Here is a 14747-nt window from a genome sequence, read left to right on the forward strand (position 1 = left end):
CCACTCCTGGCTGCCTGTGCTTCACCCCCGTATGCTAACTTGGGTTGAATTTGAATTCTTTTATGGGGTTACTTTTATCCCAAAAACTGAAGATGTTACAGATGTTAAAATTGGTATTACCGAGCTCGATAGCTGCAGTCGCATAAGTGCGGCCAGTATCCAGTATTCGGGAGATAGTAGGTTCGAACCCCACTGTCGGCAGCCCTGAAAATGGTTTCCCATTTTCACACCAGGCAAATGCTGGGACTGTACCTTAAATAAGGCCACGGCCGCTTCCTTCCCACACCTAGCCCTTCCCTGTCCCATCGTCGCCATAAGACCTATCTGTGTCGGTGCGACGTAAAACAACTAGCAAACAAAAATGGTATTTGGAATCTCCTTTAAAAATAAAGAGACATACTTTTTTTTGTTTTTGGAAAATGCAGTTAAGGGGTGAAAAGAATTGAAAAAGTGAGTGCATTAAAAAAAATTAGTATATCTAGAGTATATCTGAGAAAGTAACGTGTTACAGACATGAAATTGCTGTTTGGAATGTCCTTCAAAAATACAGGAGCATGTATTTTTTTGTTTTCAGAAAAGCCAGTTAACAGGGGTAGAAAGAAGTGAAAAAGGAGTTGAAATCTTTTTATGAAGATACTTACATCTCAAAAACTGAACATATTACAGACATGAACAATTGTGTTTGCATCTCCTTCAAAAATTAAGAAATGTGTATTTTTTGTTGAGGAAAATCCACTTAAGGAGTGCGAATGGAAGGACTGATAAAGGGGTTGAATTATTTTCGTGAGGATACTTTTATCTTGAAAACTAAAGATGTTATAGACATGGAAATAAGCATTTGGAATCTCCTTTAAAAATGAACAAACAATTTTCTTTTTCTCTTACTTGAGAGAGGACTGTTTCTCACATACACAGTCGCATATTCTAGAGTTAGCTCTGCCAGTTCCCTGTCATCCTAGCCCCAAAAGGCAATACCACAAACGTAGTTTACAAAGAGTTTCTGGGGTAAATGAAACACAATTTTTTGGCGAGTTTTTATATTCTAGGGATTTTGAGATAAATAATGGCGTATGACCTCCGGAGAGGCCTGGTAGGGGTCTTTTTCTTGTAGACGGCCTATTAGGCTGTGAAGATGAGGGCCCTACCTAGAATGATTTCTAATGCTCAATACGCCACACACAACCAGCCCCCGATCCATTGGAATTAACCAATTAAGGTTAAAATCCCTGACCTGGCCAGGAATCAAACCCGGGACTCTCTGGACCAAAGGCCAGCATGCTAACCAGTTAGCCACAGAGCCGGGCATTTTGAGATATCTTAGTGCAGTACTGAGGAATGATTACTTTCGTCAAATTATGAAATCCACACGAGCAAAACAGCGGGTAACTGCTAGTTTTCTTATATTTATTCATTCAAAGAAAACTGACACGTTCTAACTTTTTTGTTACAATCTGCAAGGGTACAGAGTTTAAACGTACAAGGTACGATTTACAATTCCTTGTATGGACATAACAGTATTTCCATTTTTAAAAAATTTTAATTCCTGTTATTCATTAAGCAAAAAATAATATAATTACATAATTCAACAAGTTTACTGCTTGATTTTTCAACATTGTTGTAGTATTGTGTGACTTTTCCTTTTCACTGAATTTCTGAAAATACGAGGCATTTTTTTAAAAGTAAGTACCGTTTTGAAATAAATGAAAAACAAACAGAGATTTTTTAACAATTTTATTTTTATATGAAAACCTGTACATTACTCTACTTTTGAACATAATTCCCACCATTATTGAGGCACTTGTCATATCGTAAAGGAAGCGTTTGCATACCATCCTCATAGAAGTTGGCCGCCTGATTTGTCAGCCACTGCAACACGTCAGATAATGACGTAATCGTAAAGCGTCAGTTTTCTCTCACTGCTCGGTCAATTGCCTGCACCAAATCTTCACTAATGACTGGGTCGCCCACTCCGTTCTTCATCATGCACTTCTTTGCGGCCACCTTTAAATGTTCAAACCCATTTCGTAACCATTCCATCGCTCATAATGTTTGGTCCGTAAACTGCATAGATCTCACGATGAATATCGATAGCTTTCAAACCTTTTGCACTCAGAAAACGAATAACAGACCGAATTTCACAGTCGGCGGGACTCTCGATCGGCAAGGCCAATTCAAATGCTTGCCAACAAACGTACACAAGGGCGACTATTGCCATAATGGCGTCTCGGCCTTGCCAATAGATGCAGGTAAACAGCGCGCATGCACGGAATGCCGACCGCAGCGCTGCATCGGCGAAATATCAAAATGGTACTTACTTAAAAAACAAACTACGTAGTACAGTAATTAAAATTTAACAGACGTCCGATGATAATAGCTAGCCTCTAAATGGTAAGAGGGAGTTTCTTCACAAGTGAGGACATACATTTTGTTTTTTACAACTTGCTTTACGTCGCACCGACACAGATAGCTCTCATGGCGACGACGGAAGAGGCTAGGAGTGGAAAGGAAGTGCCGTGACCTTAATTAAAATACAGCCCCAACATTTTCCTGGTGTGAAAATGGGAAACCACGGAAAACCATCTTCAGGGCTACCGACAGTGGGGCTCGAACCCACTATCTCCAAATTACTGGATACTGGCCGCACTTAAGCGACTACAGCTATCGAGCTTGGTAGTGAGGACATAGATATTTACTTTCCAAGATATAAGTACAGCAACAGTGTAAATGTATCTACCAAATACGGTAGATATACAGTATGCCTTAAAATCAGTAACCTCATTGATGTAAGCATGATTGGATTGTTGGTGAGTTTATTAGATGATTTAAATGCAAACAACCACAAGCCATAGCTTATCCACCTTAACTCCGTATTGTATTAGAACCATTTCTAAAGCACCTCTTAAATTGTAATTCATTATGTACATTATAAAAATATTTGAGGTTGTAGGCCTAACTTTATTGAATATGGTCAAAATACATATACTGCAATGAACATACATACATGCATTATCATTATAGACTGTTATGCCTTTCAGTATTCAGTCTGCAAGCCTCTGTGAATTTACTAAACGTCACCACAATCCTCGATTTGCAACTAGTGTTGTGGCCTCATTTAATTCTATACCTCTTATCTTTAAATCATTAGAAACTGAGTCTAACCATCGTCGTCTTGGTCTACCTCTACTTCTCTTACCCTCCATAACAGAGTCCATTATTCTCCTAGGTAACCTATCCTCCTCCATTTGCCTCACATGACCCCACCACCGAAGCCAGTTTATGCGTACAGCTTCATCCACCAAATTCATTCCTAAATTAGCCATTATCTCCTCATTCCAAGTACCCTCCTGCCATTGTTCCCACCTGTTTGTACCAGCAATCATTCTTGCTACTTTCATGTCTGTTACTTCTGACTTATGAATAAGATATCGTGAGTCCACCCAGCTTTCGCTCCCGTAAAGCAAAGTTGGTCTGAAAACAGACCGATGTAAAGATAGTTTCATCTGGGAGCTGACTTCCTCCTTATAGAATACTGTTGATCACAACTGCGAGCTCACTGCATTAGCTTTACGATACCTTGATTCAGTCTCACTATATTACCATCCTGGGAGAAGACACAACCTAAATACTTGAAATTATCGACCTGTTCTAGCTTTGTATCACCAATCTAACATTTAATTCTGTTGAATTTCTTGCCTACTGACATCAATTTAGTCTTCGAAAGACTAATTTTCATACCATACTCATTACACCTATTTTCATGTTCCAAGGTATTAGACTGCAGGCTTTCAGCACAATCTGCCATTAAGACCAAGTCGTCAGCATAGGCCAGACTGCTTACTACATTTCCACCTAACTTAATCCCTCCCTGCCATTTTATAGCTTTCAGCATATGATCCATGTAAACTACGAACAGGAAAGTTGAAAGAAAGATTACAGCCTTGTATAACCCCTGTAAGTACCCTGAACCAACAACTCATTCTACCATCAATTCTTACTGAAGCCCAACTGTCAACATAAATGCCTTTGATTAATTTTAATAATCTACCTTTAATTCCATAGTCCCCCAATATAGCGAACATCTTTTCCCTCGGTACCCTCTCATATGCTTTCTCTAGATCTACGAAACATAAACACAACTGCCTATTCCTCTCGTAGCATTTTTCAGTTACCTGGCGCGTACTGAAAATCTGATCCTGACAGCCTCTCTGTGGTCTGAAACCACACTGGTTTTCATCCAACTTCCTCTCAACGACTGATAGCACCCTACCTTCCAAGATGCCAGTGAATACTTTGCCTGGTATACTAATCAGTGAGATACCTCGATAGTAGTTGCAATCCTTCCTGTTCCCTTGCTTATAGATAGGTGCAATTACTGCTTTTGTCCAATCTGAAGGTACCTTACCAACACTCCATGCTAATCTTACTACTCTATGAAGCCATTTCATCCCTGCCTTCCCACTATACTTCACCATTTCAGGCCTAATTTCATCTATTCCTGCTGCTTTATGACAATGGAGTTTATTTACCATCCTTTCCACTTCCTCAAGCGTAATTTCACCAACACCTTCCTCTTCCCCATGAGCTTGGCTGTTTGCAACACCACCAGGATGATTTCCTTTTACATTGAGAAGATGTTCAAAATATTCCCTCCACCTCTCCAGTGATTCCCAGGGATCTGTTATGAGTTCACCTGAATTACTCAAAACACTGTTCATTTCCTTTTCCCCTCCCTTCCTAAGATTCTTTATTCGTTATTACTGTCCAGAAAGTTTTCCCTGCTGCTTGACCTAGCCTTTCCAGCTTATTACCAAAATCTTCCCACGACTTCTTTTTGGATTCAACAACTATTTGTTTCACTCTGTTTCTTCCATCTACATACACATCCCTGTCCGCCTCGGCCCTTGTTTGGAGCCATTTCTGATGGGCCTTCTTTTTACATTTACAAGCTGCTCTCACTTCATCATTCCACCAAGATGTTCGCCTTTTCCCATCTTTACACACAGTTGTTCCTAGGATTTCCCTTGCTGATTTACTACAGCATCCTTGTATGCCACCCATTCACTTTCTATATCCTGAACCTGCTTACTGTCCACTGTTCGAAACTTCTCACTAATCAGATCCATGTACTTCTGTCTAATTTCCTCGTCCAGGAGATTTTCTACCCTTATTCATTTGCAGACAGATTTCACTTTCTCTACCGTAGGCCTAGAGATACTTAGTTCACTACAGATCAGATAGTGGTCTGTATCATCGAAAAATCCCTGGAAAACTCGTACGTTCCTAACAGATTTCCTGAATTCAAAGTCGGTTAAGATATATTCTATTATGGATCTGGTACCCCTAGCCTCCCATGTGAAGCGGTGAATAGCCTTATGCTTGAAGAATGTATTTGTAACTGCTAAACCCATACTAGCACAGAAGTCCAGCAAATGATTCCCATTCCCACTACCTTCCATATCTTCCCCACATTTACCAATCACCCTTTCGTATCCTTCATTTCTATTCCCAACTCTCGCATTGAAATCTCCCATTAGCACTATTCTATCGTTGCTGTTGACCCTGACCACGATGTCACTCAATGCTTCATAGAACTTGTCAACTTCATCCTCATCTGCACCCTCACTTGGTGAATACACGGAGACAATGCTAGTCCTAATTCCTCCAACTGACAAATCTACCCACATCATTCACTCATTTACGTGCCTAACAGAAACTATGTTGCGTGCAATGGTATTCCTGATAAAGAGCCCTACCCCAGACTCTGCCCTTCCCTTTCTAACACCCGTCAAGTACACTTTATAATCTCCTATCTCTTCCTCATTATCTCCCCTTACCCGAATATCACTTACTCCTAGCACATCCAGATGCATCCTCTTTGCTGACTCAGCCAGTTCTACTTTCTTTCTTCCATAAGCCCCATTAATATTGATAGCATCCCATCGAATTCCATTTCGTTCGCCAAGTTGTTTCCAAGGAGTCCCTCGCCTGTCAAATGGCAGTGGGACTCCGTTACTCCCATAGGTCTGAGGCTTGCTTAAAATGTTCTGAGCTTGGTAAATTCATGCAGCAGGATGCTACCCTACTTGCACATAGTCCAAGTGAGGATCTCTCCTCTAACGGCTTATGGACCACTGGTGAATTGTATAGTCCTAGCCGCCTGAGCACAAGTAGGGCCATGACTCAGAATATGTCCGAGATGCCCACTCCCATTCCATAGCAACTGGTATCCCGACTCTCAGGACCACTTACTAGGCCACTCAGCCGTTGCCCATGGTTCACGAACTAGGACGTGACTACAGTAACTCACACCATGAACCATAAATAACTTATTTCTTACAACGTAAATTGAAAATGACGTGGATGTCTGCCCTCTTTCTTTCATTATTTTCTGCCTCCATTTCTAACTCGGGTGTCGCCTCAATGATGGAGAGTGAGTGGGATAACTTCACCCACTCTTCACGCCCTGTGACATAGCCGCCACAACGTCACTGTGCTTGAATAGTATTCGCTGCGCTCATCGCCTGCCAGCCCACCCACTTACAATGCTGGGCGCACGTAGGACGTAACGCCCAGTGTGAGCACGTCTAACCTACACTGTTTTCAACGTATAAAATGTACCGAGGCACGTCAGATTTGTGTGTTGGGTTGCTACTAGTTGATTGTATGAGGCTTCTCGTGTAGCTGTAGTCTTCTATTTTAGCCCAAATTAACACTGAACGAGGAAAAGTTCAGTAGTAAAGGGATATCCTAGTTGTTGAGTGAAGATATAAAGTCACATCGATCAATTCGCTGAATGATGTGGGTGTTAGGATGTCGAAAAAAGGACAAAAATGAACGTGAACTTAGAAAAGCTGATAGAAAGAAGGATTCAAAAAAGAAAAAACGAGCGATGATTTCAAGTAACATAAAATTGTTAGATGTTTTATCTGAAGATACAAGTGGCATATAGCTTTCTGTAGGAATATTTTGAAGTGATTGGTTTCAAGACCAGTTCTGGGAAGCCAAGTGATGATCCTTTTCTCATACAATGATGCATTGTAATTTGATGGGATGAGTCCCACGTTAAACAATCTTATTATCATCATTTGATCGCTCATCAAATAATAATGAAAGCACTGTTTATGGATATCACAGGTCTGTCCAAATCATAATTTGAAATGAGAGACTAGTTTAATTTCTTATAGTAAAGAAGAAACTTATTTAAAAGTAATGTTTAAAGCATTGATATTTTTCATTTCCCCCTCTCTTTTGTTGGTAGCCTTGCCATATAATAAGAAATTAAACTTTAAGAAAATTTGATTTGGAAACAGAATCATTTTGAATTGAGTTTCTGTAGTTAAAACCTGGTTGGAAGAATAACTTAAGAAAATCTGTTTCTGTGCTTTATGCTGATTGATTTCAGACTTTCTTTCAGTTTTTCTTCCTTCCAGCCTGTCAAGTTCTCTCGATGTATTTATTTGTTATAATGGTGTGTCTATCATTTCCTCATGTTGTAACAAAGGTATTCAAGAGAATTTTTATCATTTTATAGCAAGTATGGACAACCTTCTTGAAGCACTGTGTGGATGTAAAATTTTAACCATGTTCTTCTGTGGACTGCTTTGGTACAAAAATGTATTTGTTATATTTGATCCCCAAGGAAGTACGAACAAAGTCTTTGGCTAATTTATTTATTTTCTCTCTCATTCAGCTCTTTGGTTAGAATTTATATTGTTTCACAGATGACATTGCCTCAATCTTATCTCAAGGATTGAGGTTTATCATTAAAAGAACCTTTAGCAGAGCTTTAATGAAAGTAGGAAAGATAACAATATGAAGATAAAGTTTCAATTCAAGAGGACAAATATTCATTTATAGGATGAGGAGTAAGGGATTGGATTAATTTGTCAAGGAATATGTTTGCTAAATTTCCAAGTTCTTTGAAAATGCTTTAGAAAAGGGAATCTGCCACCTGCGCGACAGCCCTAAATGCAATCATCGAGTGATTGATTTCTTTGTGGTTTTGAAGTAGTCAATGTAATTCAGTTTACTCGAAGGTGTAAACTTATCGTGGCCAACAATGTTGCTCGTTTTGATCTGTAGGTGTAAATTGTTGCGCTGTAGTTTACCTTGTGCCCATATTATATGAGTATCTCGGAAATGTAGATACGTTTTTTTTAAATTGCAAAATTATCAAGGGGACTGGTTGATGTTGAATCCAATCATAACAGTCTACAGAATGTGTCACAAGAAAGGAAATGCAGTTTGTGCTTCTGTGTTGAAAAGTGTTGCCAACATTCAATTAGATTTTACCAAGCGTTTCAGTAAATGCTTGGAAAAATTAGACAGGAAATAGGGGATGCTCTGCTGAACATTTTCGGAACCTAAGGTCTGAGGAGAAAGGGGTTAAGTATGTCTATCACTATTTTCTGGATTATTTACAGCGACATTTTATATGTATTTATTTAAATTCAGCTTTTTATTATTTCCAATGGTCAGAAAATTGGGTGTTCACAAAAACAGTAATAATAACATTAAGTAAAATGCTTGTCATTCGCCTAACTGCACTGTTGGGTTGTAAAGGTATCACGTTTTAGAACTGAATCTGTTGAGTTTGTGATTGCATTGACTGATCAAAATAAATAAATAAATAAATATGAAAACTTAATTGACAGACACGATTAGGGCCTTTACGGTGCTTCTTTTGAACTTGGTACATGCACAGTGACCGAGCGAGTTGGCCATCTGATTATGGTTGCTCAGTTGTGAGCTTGCATTTGGGAGATAGTGGGTTCGAACCCCATCAGTGGTTTTTCGTTTCCCACTTTGACACCAGGCAAATGCTGGAGTGTACCTTAATTAGGGTCCTTTCCTATCCCATCGCCGCCATAAGACGTATCTGTGTCAGTGCAACGTAAGGCAACTTGAAAAAAAAAAAACGGAATTTGTTACTAGGATTGTAGTCGCCTCCAATTTGAAAGGATGCGCGGGTATCTCATACGTCAGTATCATGCTTTGCATTGAAGTTGGTAGCAGTCATTTTGTTGTGAGGTGCAAAATTATAGCTTAACTCAGGTTTGTCAAAACTAGATGTAAATATAATAACTGTAATAAACATGTTTAAGCTAGTTCCTCCGATACTACGTTCCCTATCTCAAAATGTTTAGTAGAGCATTTCCGTTTAATTTTTGCATGCTTGTACTGAAAAAAAAATTGTGTATGTATATTGAGTATGGTAGCAAAGTGACTGCCTACTAACGCACTTATAGCCAGTGCATGTAGGATCATGTAAAACCAGCATTGTCAGATACATGAAATTGAAATAGGGACAGATGTGCGATCGAGGAAATCAACGGGTTTGTATTCTACAAGTTATAAAGTTTTTTTCAAAATGATACGCTTATCATTATGTTGACAACATAATGCAGTTTATGGATGCATGTCTTAACATTTATACACAAACTGAAACTTGCAGTCCGGAGCAAGTTGGCTGAGCGGTTTGGGTCATGTAGCTATGAGCTTGTATTCGGGAGACGATGGGTTCGAACCCCCCTGTCAACAATCCTAAAGATGGCTTTCCGTGATTTCCCAGACAAATGCTGGGGCTATAGCCTGTCTTAAGGCCACGGTTGATTCCAATCCTAGCCCTTTTCTATCCCATCGTCACCGTAAGACCCACCTCTGTCAGTGCGACGTAAAACAAATAGCAAGAAACTTAGTTTATTTACTTATTCATAACTGTTCTTTCAATTTCAATAAATTTTCATTTCTGTAAGTGCTGTTAACAGTTTTTTTGTCATTCTTAGCAATTTCATAAAAATCTCTGCATGACATTCAAGAAAAATCTACAGCTCAGACCTAATCAAGTCAAGAGAACATAATATTTCTCACAGCTGACAATTTCACACGAACATTTAGTGGACTCTAACTACCTCAGGTAGCTGTCCGCTATTACAAATTTTATTTGCGAGGTTGGACAACCTGAGAACTGCAAACAATAAAATAAAAACCTATTTTAAAAATCTACAAACTCACACCAGATAAAGAAACCAAGGAGAGAAGGAATCTATCCTCTGTGGAAGAAAGCTCTTGGTACTTATCAGAGGTGGAAACACTGGCATATTTCTCTCGAGGTTCAAAATACGGGACAATTTCCATCCCAGATAGGAACTAATAATAATAATAATGTTATTTGCTTTACGTCCCACTAACTACTTTTACGGTCTTCAGAGACACCGAGGTGCTGGAATTTAGTCCTGCAGGAGCTCTTTTACGTGCCAGTAAATCTACAGACATGAGGCTGTCGTATTTCAGCACCTTCAAATACCACCGTACTGAGCCAGGATCGAACATGCCAAGTTGGGGTTAGAAAGCCAGCGCCTTAACCGTCTGAGCCACTCAGCCCGGCGGATAGGAACTGTCCAGGACGCAGGACATTTAACACGAATATGGTACTGTCCCGTAAAATCCAAGACCTCTGGCAACCGTGTGTAAAACTTACAGATTTTGTGATTAGCAACAGTTTATTTGTACATTCCCTTGGGGATCATGTTTCAATTTTACCAGTTTCTTTTATTTTTTTAAGAGCTATTTATTGTTGAACTTTCACTGTGGTTATTTGGACTCTTAGGGTAAAGAGGGATGTTGGGGAATGGAATATGTTCAAGATTCTTTGCATTTTTAAAAAGAAAAGTCTAGGTAAACAACAGATAGGGAATCTGCCACTTGGGTGACAGCCCTAATTGCTGATTTAAATGTTACATAAGGGTTTACCAATTTGTCGCTCAAGTAAATGATCAGAAAGTTGTCCATACTTGTTGGAAATGGTTTGTAATTTTTTTAAATCTAGTAGTATTGCCAACTCTTGGAAGTGTTGTTATTGAAAATAGTACAGATAACCTGAACCTAAAGTTAATGAGCTTAAGAACTTACCAGTTTTGGAGAAATGAACATGTATGTCCAACCCTTGCCCCGTTTCTTCACGGGGTCGGGTATGAAGACAGTTTTCACTGACGTCAGCCCCATCAAAGGAGCCAATGACATGAAATGAATGATGTGATAGTAGGAAGGGAGAGGGGTGAAACGCGGTGCTGGTACATAGCTTACTTCTGCTGAATAACACTGCTCAAGGCTCAACTCTCAATCCGACGGGTGAATCACCATCAACGTGACATATGCCTTCACTCCATATGAGCACTGTGGAGAGGTTTAGAATTTAATCCAGGCTTTTGGCATTTAATATAGTGATTAGAAATTGTATACCATCACCTCTCCTACCAATGTTCTGATGGTGAATGTATGTTCTAACAAACGGGACTTGTTTCTGGCCACCAGGTGGGCTATGCGGAGAAATTATCATAAAATCTTTACATTTAATAATACTTAGAAAGTCAATTGCTAGTATTTGGACCTCCTTGGAAGCTTGACTGAATAGTGAAGTCTTTCGGCATTTAAGAGTACAAGAGACCAGCTCTAATCGAGCGACTTGGCCGTGTGCTTTGTAGATGTGAGCTTGCATTTGGGAGATTGGTGTTCAGGGTAGCCCTGAAGGTGGTTTTCTGTCGATTCCTATTTTCCCACCAGGCAAATGCTGGAGCTGTACCTACCCAAGCCTAGCTCTTTACCATCTTTGCATCGCCAAAGGCCTACCAAGTGACTGCTGCTCAGCCCAAAGGCCTGCAGATTATGAGGTTGTGTGGTCAGCACAGCGAATCCTCTCAGCCGTTATTCTTGGCTTTCTTGACCGGGGCTGCCATCTCACTATGAGATAGCTCCTCAATTATAATCATGTAGGCTGAGTGGACCTCGAACCAGCCCTCAGATCCAGGTAAAAATCCCTGACCTGGCCGGGAATCAAAGCCGGGACCTCTGGGTAATAGGCAGGCACGCTACCCCTACACAACGGGGCCGGCTGCCGAAGGCCTACTGTAAGGAGAAAATAACTCTCTTACGAATGATGATAAACACACGCCCTTTCAATATTGCGTGCCAACACAATCAAACAAATAACAGTGCCATTTTAGACTGAGGCAAAATTAGGGTGGTTGATAAGCATTCCGCAAGATTATTTGTTCAGTAGTAGGCAATTGTAAAACCTCTGACTCGGGAGGCAGTACGCCAGCCTCTTGCCGCTGGGTTCGGTAGTTCAAATCGTGGTCACTCCATGTGAGATTTATGCTGGACAAAGCTCTTTCATTCCAGCAACACTCTCCAATATCCTTTCATTTGTCAGTCATTACTCATTGCCCCAGAGGCTTCCGCAGCCGGCACAGTTCCTATCCTCGCCGTTAGATGAGGGCTTCATTGACTGCATTCCTGACTGTTGAATGACTGGAAACAGGCTGTGGATTTTCATAGTAGGCAATTATATTTACACACACACACTTCCAATTGTTGGCACTACTGCTGCGTTTTAATAACTAAAACAGCTTATCGTTCCACCTGCGGAAACACCTGTGTGAAACTTTTCCACTCAAGATATCGAAACCCTAACAGTTAAATACTGAGCATTGCCTCAAATAATTCTCAGACATCACACAGTGGTTTTTGCAGGTGCTTAGATATATGTACAGAGTACTGCTATTGCACAAGTGGGGGAGTAAAAGTGCTCTCTTCTTGTGTAATAGCAGTACTGTAGTAGAGGTACTTAGTAATATTAATTTTTCCAACTTTTTTTTTCTTGAACAGGAAAGTCCGTGATTCATAAAAGTTTCGACGCTGAACCTGGACACTGGAAATGAGGTGTTGGACTTAGGGTATATTTTTAAGCTGTTTTTCTGCTCAAAATGCATATTTTTTTAGTAAATTTTGCATATTTTTTGTCATTTTTCCATAGGTTTTTTCCACTAAATTTAAGTTCAAAAAGTATTTGTATAATTATTTTATTTTTGATTTCATTGTGAAAAATAAATGAAGAAAAAAAAAACTAAGTCCAAACTTTCAGAAGGAAAAACCTGAAATGTTAAAATCCTTTTGTTCCATTTCAATATAGGCACTCAATCCAAAGCTGTTCTTGGTGCAATACAGATCAATTACAACTTGCTTTATTATGAAAAGGAAAATGTAAGGAACATTAAATATAAACAAGTCCTTTGTTCTTTCTATCCTTTATTACATAATTTTCTGAATGTTACAATAAGTAATACAATTTATGATCAAGGCTGAGGAGAGACAACTCTCTGGTTTTATCATATGTTAAGTATCCTTAACATTCAATTTACATTTTGTAAAACTTTCCAGACAAAAATTGTACTTTAAATAGGAAAACTGACAGTCATAATAACAAATGTATAAAGGATATAGTTGCCAGCTTTCTATTACAAACAGGTCACAATAACTGAACACCTTAAGAGAATAGCAAAACCACAAAATGCCCTATTTGCAACTCTGGCATTATGAACCACATTTGAAGACACTCCCACAAACAGTATAATGTACTGGGATGCTAAAAAAAATAATGTTAGAGTTATTCAGCTAAGTTATCCACCTTAACTCTTGAACCATGCAAGATATGAACATTCTCTTTCCAATTTCAATGATACTGACCTAGTTTTCATAAAGGAAACTACAAATATTACAAACTCAGTACCACAATTATTTTGAAGACCAGACAAGTACTTCACAAAAATACAATATGAAAGCATGTTTGAATAAATCATATTTTTTCAAAGCAATTTTCTGATTTTCAAAATAATCACAATACTGAATTTATAATCTTTGTAGGGTTTAAGGTTTAAAACAGCATACTTCCATTAAAATAAGTTATTACCACTATCTCAAAATATTGACACTACAAAAAAGTACTGTAAGTCTGATGAGCCCCTTGGAAGTTAAATCAAGCAGCTTATTCCACAATTTCCTCTACCTTTGTCTAGAAAAATAACTGAAAATGTTCAGCCTTTTGAAAAATCTTGAAGAGACATTATCATCCTTATCAATTTAAAATATAATACATTACAATCAATCCAACAATAAAAACTGCACCAGAGTTACTCTTATTATTTTGCATTTAATTGTCAAAATAATAAACTATAAACTTTACTGCAAGTAATAACAAGTCATCAAAAAGTCCACTATTATCCCAGTGTTAACAAAATACATTGTTATGTCACATGGCAATAAGAACAAATTCAATGTGTCCATAAACTTTCTTGCAACACTGCACTTAGCTTTTCATGAATGCAAATTAAGCCACTATTTTCTTGTCTTGGTTGCTGAACAATTTTCTAACTGCCATAGCAAATCTCCATCTCATCCATGCAGTAGAGGATAATATAGCTCTCAGCAACTGCAAACAAAGAAAATATATTTGAAAATTAATCCCTTAAAATGGAACAGTACTTTGTATATTATAATAATTCAGTATACATCCAAACAATCACACCAATGAGAAACAAATCTGTCAAGGTTCATTTAGCCAAGTGGCACATCATGGGATCCATCAACAGAATTTTCATTCATAAATATTGATTGCTGTGAAAGGACATGCCACAGAAGACCTACTAGAATAAATTACTCCAATCCCCTGTTGTCCAAATTGTTTTTTTAATACATGCATAGTTTTCCTAAACCTGAAGAAAGCTACACCCACCTATAGACAGGCTGACACAGCCAGTCCACCCCTGCTACTCCCATGTATAGACAGTGCACAAGAACTTCAATTTTTTTTTTTTAATTTTCCAGATCACTCAAGTGCCAATTCAATCTCTAGCATGTTCTGCCATCTGTTGGGCATTATGTAGACATTTGTGGAGCTCATCTGTGATGTA

The 14747-nt window shown here is 38.8% G+C and overlaps 2 long non-coding RNA genes across 2 annotated transcripts in view; one reads left to right on the top strand and one right to left on the bottom strand.

Annotated features, from left to right (window-relative positions):
• Positions 1–12788, top strand: part of LOC136881755 (uncharacterized) — a 35299-nt gene extending 22511 nt beyond the window's left edge. Inside the window, exon 4 of the long non-coding RNA XR_010861040.2 lies at positions 12667–12788. This is a non-coding gene — a long non-coding RNA (uncharacterized lncRNA). The remainder of the gene's footprint in view (positions 1–12666) is intronic.
• Positions 12789–13123: 335 nt separating this feature from the next.
• Positions 13124–14747, bottom strand: part of LOC136881754 (uncharacterized) — a 55290-nt gene continuing 53666 nt past the window's right edge. The window contains exon 3 of the long non-coding RNA XR_010861039.2: positions 13124–14266. This is a non-coding gene — a long non-coding RNA (uncharacterized lncRNA). The remainder of the gene's footprint in view (positions 14267–14747) is intronic.

This window comes from Anabrus simplex, chromosome 10, assembly GCF_040414725.1.
Source record: "Anabrus simplex isolate iqAnaSimp1 chromosome 10, ASM4041472v1, whole genome shotgun sequence".
Taxonomy (NCBI): domain Eukaryota; kingdom Metazoa; phylum Arthropoda; class Insecta; order Orthoptera; family Tettigoniidae; genus Anabrus; species Anabrus simplex.